Source organism: Mesoplodon bidens (assembly GCF_964165515.1).
Source record: "Mesoplodon bidens genome assembly, chromosome: 8".
In the NCBI taxonomy this organism is placed as follows: Eukaryota; Metazoa; Chordata; class Mammalia; order Artiodactyla; family Ziphiidae; genus Mesoplodon; species Mesoplodon bidens.
In genome coordinates this window covers 9462963-9470783 of record NC_138165.1, presented here as the reverse complement: position 1 = coordinate 9470783, position 7821 = coordinate 9462963, and the positions used below count along the sequence as shown (strand labels likewise).

Genomic DNA, 7821 nt, shown 5'->3' with positions numbered 1-7821 from the left:
ACACTGCAATTTGGTGGGTTCTCCTGATAATAATTTTGTTGTAAATATGCCTTGACCAGAGGGCAAGAGGTGGACCGTGCAGAAAAAAGTTGAAATAACAGGGCTGAAACTGCTATCCTTAGTAAACTGCTAAACTGCTATCCTGCTTGCAAGGCTGACCCTGGGCTGGGGTCTGTTAACTTAGGTTTCAAGGGGGTTCCAGTCATCCCCAGAACTGGTAAGAGTGGTTCACTGTGCCTAAATTGTTTGTACAACAATATGTTTTATGCTGACCACCTGCTTTCCTTCTTGGAGTCTGTATTTTTGATACGCGATAGCGAGAGGGTGCATGCATAACCAACTCCCAATAAAACCCTTGGCCACTGAGTCTTTAATGAGACTAGTGACAGTGTTTTACACATGTTGTCATAACTCACTGCTAGAGAAATTTTGTGTCTCCTGGGAGAGGACTTTTGGAAGCTTATGCCTGATATCCTTGATACTTTACTACATGTGGCTTTTCCCTTTGCTGATTTTCTTGATATCTGTATTTGTTTACCAGAGCTGTGTAACAAAATACCACAGACAGGGTGGCTTAAACAACAGAAATTTACTTCCTCAAAGTTCTGGATTCTAGAAGTTCTAGAATTCTAGAAGTTCTAGGAGTTGTGGATTGACATGTTGATAGGGTTGGTTCCTCCTGGGGCCTCTCTCCCTCTCTCCCTTGCAGATGGCCACACATTTTCTGCCTCTTCACATGGTTATTTCTCTGTTCATGTGCCCCTGGCATTTGTGTGCCCAAATCTCCACTTATAAAGACTCCAGTCATATTGCATTAAGACCCATTCTAATGGCCTCATTTTAACTTAATCACCTTTTAAAGGCTCTGTCTCCAAATACAGTCCCATACTGAAGTACTGGGGGTTAGGACTTCCATATATGAATTCGGGAAAGGGTGGGAGAGGCATGATTTTAAGCCCAGAACAGTATCTATTGCTGTAATAAATCATAGCCATGAGTACAACCATATACTGAGCTCTGTGAGTCCTCCTCATAAATGATCAAACCTGGAGGTGTGTTGGGGGCTTACAACAAAATCAGTATATAACCATTTTTTTTGTAAATGTTTTGTGTGTGCTTCATATGAAAAAAGATTACTTACCAGTTTTGGTGTATGTCATTCTATATGTGTAAATTTTGTCAACTTTGTTAATCATGTCTTCATGGTAATTTTTTTCTGGAATGTTTTTTGGTGACTTTGTTATTTTATTTTATTTTTCTGCTGGTTTTCTCTCCTTTCTGTGTACCTTATTTTTGCATTGTGAATCAGGCATTTAGTTGAAAGCCTATTTGTAGCAATTCTTTTGTAGAAAAGAGGATTTATTTTTCCTCTTGAAAGGTGCTTGGAGACAACGGCAATCTAAATCAATTCATTCAACTCCAGATTTTGAAATGATTTGAAATTGCTTTACAGTCTGAACTACTTCCAATTAAACCATAATTTGGGGATGTAGCTTTTAAGAACCCAATGTACATTTTTTCATCCAAGCCCTACAAGGCTGTTGATACCTCTGATACACTTCTCAGGTATTTACTTTCCTTTACTCAGTTAAAAAAATCCCCTAGAAAAAATGCTTCTCAGTTTTATTTCTCTGAATTTCCATTTTCTCTTGGATCTTATTCTAAGAATGTTTCACAATCTTGTAAGCTCTCAGGATATTTTTTTTACATTTTATCAAGTATTTCTGATCATCCTTAGTAGGTAGATAATTCCAAACTACCTAGTATAAAAGTAGAGGTCCTCTTAGCCTTCATTTCTCATTTATCAAATGTTATTATATCTCTACTTTGAAGGTTTATGATGATGGTCAAACGATGTTTGAGTCAGCCTTTTGAGAAGTTTCTTGGCTGCGGTCTACATATACAAACTCCTTCTTTTCTTCATTTGATTAGCCAGATCAAAGAAATAAATCTTTTGGGATAAGCCCTTTTTTAATGTCTTTTTTTAGTAAACGATACATTCATCTATCACATGAACATTGTGCTGTTAGAAAAGCCATTTTAACCTTATTTACTAAAAGAAAACTTCTCATTTGATCTGAGATCTATGTTTTATTCGAAGATTAATTCAAGCTCTTTGTCTTTCTGGGAGACAACTATAATCTACTTTTCTCTTAATAAATATCACTCTAAACCTTCTAATATATTTTATATTAAATATTGCTTGTAAATGTACTTAAATCCTACAATCATCTAATGAAAAACCATAGCATTTATAGATAGAAAACTGTAGAAGCTGCTCTGGGAATAGATATGTTCATATAGTCAACTTTTTTTTTCTTGGCCACACCACAGGGCATGTGGATCTTAGTTCCCAGACCAGGGATAGAACCTGCGACTCCTGCAGTGGAAACATGGAGTCTTAACCACTGGACCACCAGGGAAATCCCCATACAGTCAACTTTTGAATCCAATTATTTCAAAATATTCTCAGGTGTCTTATAAGTAAAAAAAAAAAGAAAAAAATTAAAAAGTATACTTAGAAAAGCTAGAAAAGTATTTTGAAGGAAGTGTAGAGGAAACAAGCTACATAATTTTGAAATAATGTGTTTCCAAAAGAACTTCTATCACCAGTAGTAAGCACTAGGGAGAAGAGAGCTGTAGACCTCTCCTTAGCAAGCATGTTTCTTTTATGCTTTATCAACTCTTCTAGAAGAGCAGAGTCTGACTGGCAACTTAAATTTCCACTGAATTGTATTTTAAATGGTAACATACTACTATTGAAAATAAAAGAGATGCTGAAGGTTCCAAGCACAGTAGAGTTATACATTCTTTTCTACAGAACTGATGGACAATTAGAGCATGTTTGTGAAGTTATATTTATTAATAGAATTATATTTGTAATGCAATTCAGTGGATTTTTCGTTAAAGGAATTGTGCAATAGTTTGTTAATGGATATAGTTGTTGTCTGATGATATTTAAGCTTGAACTTTTAAATATTGGATTTTTTTTCTAGTAAAATTTTTAATTATAATATGAATCTCCAACAGCTTGAAATAAAAATTTCCATGGTCTTCAATTGAACTGTATGCTGCTTTCTTTTAGAATGTCTTATTTTTCATTAAAATAATTTCTAAACCACTCTACATGTTCAACCTTCTGTTTAACACTCAGATATGGGTTTTTGGAAAGGCCACATGTCATCAACTCCATGAAGTGGCGAATTGGTCCTTGTTTTGGAAAATCCTCCAGGTATTTATCCAGAAATATATGTTCATGAAATTCTGAACCATCATCATCAAAACCTGCTTCGTTGTTAGTTGGGAACTCCCACAATTTCCCCTCTTTTGTTAACTGGATCATCTCTTCAAAACCATTCTGAAAGGGTTGTTCATTGATTGCCGCTAACTGCTTAGAAAATTCTACATCCCAAAGAGAAGGTGCTGCCTCTGTTTCAGGTGCCTCTTCAGTAACTGCCTTAAGCTCAAAAATATTAAGCCTCTTCCCCTTCAATATATTTTTCCTAAAACTTTTTCTCAGGTCAGTAGCCTTCTCTTGGCCAACAAAATCATTAGTCCCTTCATCAAACTGAATCTGATGCACTGGTCTTGTGCTAACTCTCGCTTTGGCAGATCTGGCAACTTTCATATCTGATATGATCTTAGTGAAACTAATTTTAGATCCCTCTCCATCCTTCTGTGCCCTCGAGGCTTCCTCGTGCTGCTGGGGCTGCTTGAGCAGCTCTTACTTGGTCATCTGCTTGTCAAAAGGGAGAGAGTCTGCAACCGTGGATGCAGCAGCCACCAACTCCGGGCTCAGGGACTCACTTCTCTTTTGGGGGGCATCTTCCGGAGCTTTCTTAAGTCTGCCAGTTGAAGCCTCTAGACTTTTAAGTTGGCTTCTGTTGGGTGGCTTTGTTGTTTGTACATTTACTGTGCTTAATTCAACTTTCATTCCCTTAAGAATATTTTACGTCTTTTTACGTATTCTCCTTTACACTGTGTTGGCTCTCTGTCTCCTTGGAAATCTCTAGGGTTGGAACAGACTGCTCATCTTTCCTGCTATAGATCACGATGTTAGTGCCAAAATATCTTTGGATATTATTTTTTGTCTTGACCGTGTCATGCAGAGACGCGAGTAGCATGATGGCGGCCGCCAATACCTCTGGGCCTCCGGAGCACAAAGGGAGGCGGGAAAGGGGGCGAAGAGGGAGGAGAGCCGAGAACCTCGGAAACATCGAGGAGAAACAAACAGAACAGAATTGGGCACACAGGGGAGACGAAGCGTCCTCTAAATATTGGATATTTTTAAAGCAGTATTGCTCATAGTAATATGGGGATGAATATAAGGAAATGGAATTTTGACTTGATATCTATTGCTTTTGACTGTTCATCATCTCTTCATTGGCAATGAAATGGTGAGTTCCCTTTGGAAAACTACCCTTTGTTTCTCATGCTCTCTTGATTCTACTCTTTTTTTTTTTTTTTTTTTTTTTCTGTACGCGGGCCTCTCATTGCTGTGGCCTCTCCCATTGCGGAGCACAGGCTCCGGACGCGCAGGCTCAGCAGCCATGGCTCACGGGCCCAGCCGCTCCGCGGCATGTGGGATCTTCCTGGACCAGGGCACGAACCTGTGACCCCTGCATCGGCAAGTGGACTCTCAACCACTGCGCCACCAGGGAAGCCCTACCCTTTTCTAATTAAGAGGAATGTGACTCACTAGGCCAATTAGATGCTTCCTGTTGGGAATTTGAATCTTGAGCAGCATGATGAGAATAACAAAATGTTTGGAGCTCATTTATCCCAATAATAGTGGCCTGAAAAGTCCGATCAGTTTGGCTGCCTTGGTCCCAGAAGATGCCTTGTGTCCTGTCCTCTGTATTACCTGATTACACTGCTTTCCTTTATTTGTGCCATACCAAATTCTTCCAGTAACTTTGCCCTCCTTTTCTAAGTTAATCAGAATTGTTTTCTGCACACAAGTGCCTAACCAACTGGTGATTTTTATACAGAAAGCACATGGAATAATAGGTAAATCTTTTCGTTTTTTTAATTTCAATTTTTAATTGTTGTTTTTATAGAAATACATTTTATATTGGAGTATAGTTGCTTTACAATATTGTGTTAGTTCATAGTGTACAGCAAAGTGAATCAGCTATATGTATACATATATCCACTCTTTTTTGCATTTCTTTCTCATTTAGGTCAACACAGAGCATTGAGTAGAGTTCCCTGTGCTACACAGTAGGTTCTCATTAGTTATCTATTTTATACGTAGTATCAATAGTGAATATATGTCAATGCCAATCTCTCCCAGTCCATCCCATCCCACCACTTTCCCCCTTGGTATACATACATTTGTTCTCTGTGTCTGTGTCTCTATTTCTGCTTTGTAAATAAGATCATCTATACCAATTTTTTCAGATTCCACATATATACCTTAATATATGATATTTGTTTTTCTCTTTCTGACTTATCTCACTCTGTATGACAGACTTTAGGCCCATCAATGTCTCTACAAATGACCCAATTTCATTCCATTTTATGGCTGAGTAATATCCCATTGTGTATAGGTACCACATCTTCTTTATCCATTCCTCTGTTAATGGACATTTAGGTTGTTTCCATGTCCTGGCTATTGTAAATAGTGCTGCAATGAACACTGGGGTGCATGTATCTTTTTGAATTATTGTTTTCTCTGGGTATATGCCCAGTAGTGGGATTGCTGGGTCATATGGTAGTTTTATTTTTAGTTTTTTAAGGAATCTCCATACTGTTCTCCATAGTACCAATTTACATTCCCACCAACAATGAATGAGGGTTCCCTTTTATCCACACCCTCTGCAGCATTTATTGTTTGTAGATTTTTTGTTGATGGCCATTCTGACTGGTATGAGGTGATACCTCATTGTAGTTTTGATTTGCATTTCTCTAATACATAGTGATGTTGAGCATCTTTCATGTGTAATGAAATTTCTGCTTGTGCTAAACTTATCTACTGCAGTGGTTCCAAAAACTGGCTTCAAATTAAAGCCAATGAACTTTAAAACCATGTTAATTGCCAATTAATTCAGACTCTTGGTCATGAAGACCAAGCAAAAATGTGTTTAGTTTGTTTGTTTTATTGTTGTTGTTGTCAGTGCTTTTCATTTTAGCTTATTTTTTAAATGTGGTTTTATTCTGTCATTTCAAAGAAAACATCTTTTATTGTGAGTTCTAAAAAAAATATTCCATCTTCCCCTCCCTTTTCCTAAGGTCATACAGTCTTAAAGTATGGCTTACCTCAATTTTTATAATATCTTTTATCTTGGGTCAGTAGTAGTTTTATGTGTTTTATTTTTATAGAAAGATTTATAAACAGTATAAAATACCAAATAATTTATCAAGATTTTTATTGAAAAATGTAGTCCCCTGACTCTTTCATTTCCTATTCCTATTTTCCCTTCTCTGTCTTTGAACTAAGCTTTTCCTTCTGGTATTTATTTCATATTATTAAGTAAATAGTCATTTTTTCCTAATTTTTCAGTTTTACATAATAAGTATTGTAATTATATTAGTCAGTGTTTTTCAGAGAACCAGTACCAATTGGATATATATTATTATTTAGATTATTATTGTATAAGTGTTATATATTATCTTGCTATATATGTTCCTATTGTAGGATATATATCAATTTATTTATTTATTATATATTTATCATTTATTTATATACATATTATAAGGAATTGGATCATGTGATTATGGAGGCTGAGACGTCCCAAGATCTGCAGTTGGCAAGCTGGAGACCCAGAAGAGCTGATGGTATAGGTTCTAGTCTGAGTTTGAAGACAGAAGACCAATACATTATCTTGGAATCAGTCAGCCAGAGAAAGCAAATTCTTTCTTACTCAGCTTTTTTATTCTAGTCAGGCTTTCAATGGTTTGGATGAAGCCCACCTACATTGAGGAGAGCAATTTGTTTTACTTAGTCTACTAATTTGAATGTTAATCACATCTAATTATGCTAAGAAGAGAGCAAATAATGTGTGATCTCTCATCTACCTACTATCTATCTTTGGAGCTGTAGCCCCATCCCTTATTCAATGCTATCACTACTATTGGGGTCATGTCACTCTAATTCAGTTATATTACCCTAACGTTGCCCCTGTCTCCTTCACAGAGGCAAGGTTCTGTAAGCAATTGTTTAGTTTTCTTTTGGTTATGATTAATGATTCTTGTCTTTGGAGTATATTTACCCAGTAAGCAAGACAAAGCCAGATAAAGAAGAATCTCAGTCTCAAAATCAGTGTCATGGAAAATATTAGTGATTAATAAAATTCCATCTGACAACTTAGATATGCAATATGTTAAATTGGAAATAACAATGAAAATAAATAAAAAGAATATCTTTTCTCATGTTCTCAGTGAAAGAAGTCCAATAAAAATTCAGCAAACTTCCTTAACACCAATACACATTTCCCAATTAGTTTGTTTTTTGATGTGTTCTCTCATAAAAAATAGCAATGCCCTGTGGAACATGATTGATTCCATGTTTTGGGGCAGGAAAAATTTAATTTGGACTTTGAATATACTATTATTGCCAGAAGGAAGGATTCTCTCAAGGCTGCCTGGTGGTAGATGGCTAATATTAAAAAGACAAAAGGAACCATATTAAAGGGGCTTATAATGGCTGACTGTGACAATTTTAACTTAATGATGACAGGAAAAAACTCTCAGAATTAATGGAAACAAATTCAGTTCTTCAAAGGCCATGATTTCATAGTAACATATGAAACTGAGAGGACTTCTCTGGTGACACAGTGGTTGAGAATCCGTCTATACCAATGCAGGGGACATGGGTTC

The 7821-nt window shown here is 36.5% G+C and overlaps 1 pseudogene across 1 annotated transcript; it reads right to left on the bottom strand.

Moving 5' to 3' along the window:
• Window positions 1-3055: 3055 nt before the first annotated feature.
• Window positions 3056-4296, bottom strand: LOC308621902 (small ribosomal subunit protein mS31-like; annotated as a pseudogene). Its single transcript has one exon. The product of its transcript is annotated as a small ribosomal subunit protein mS31-like (transcript).
• Window positions 4297-7821: the final 3525 nt, after the last annotated feature.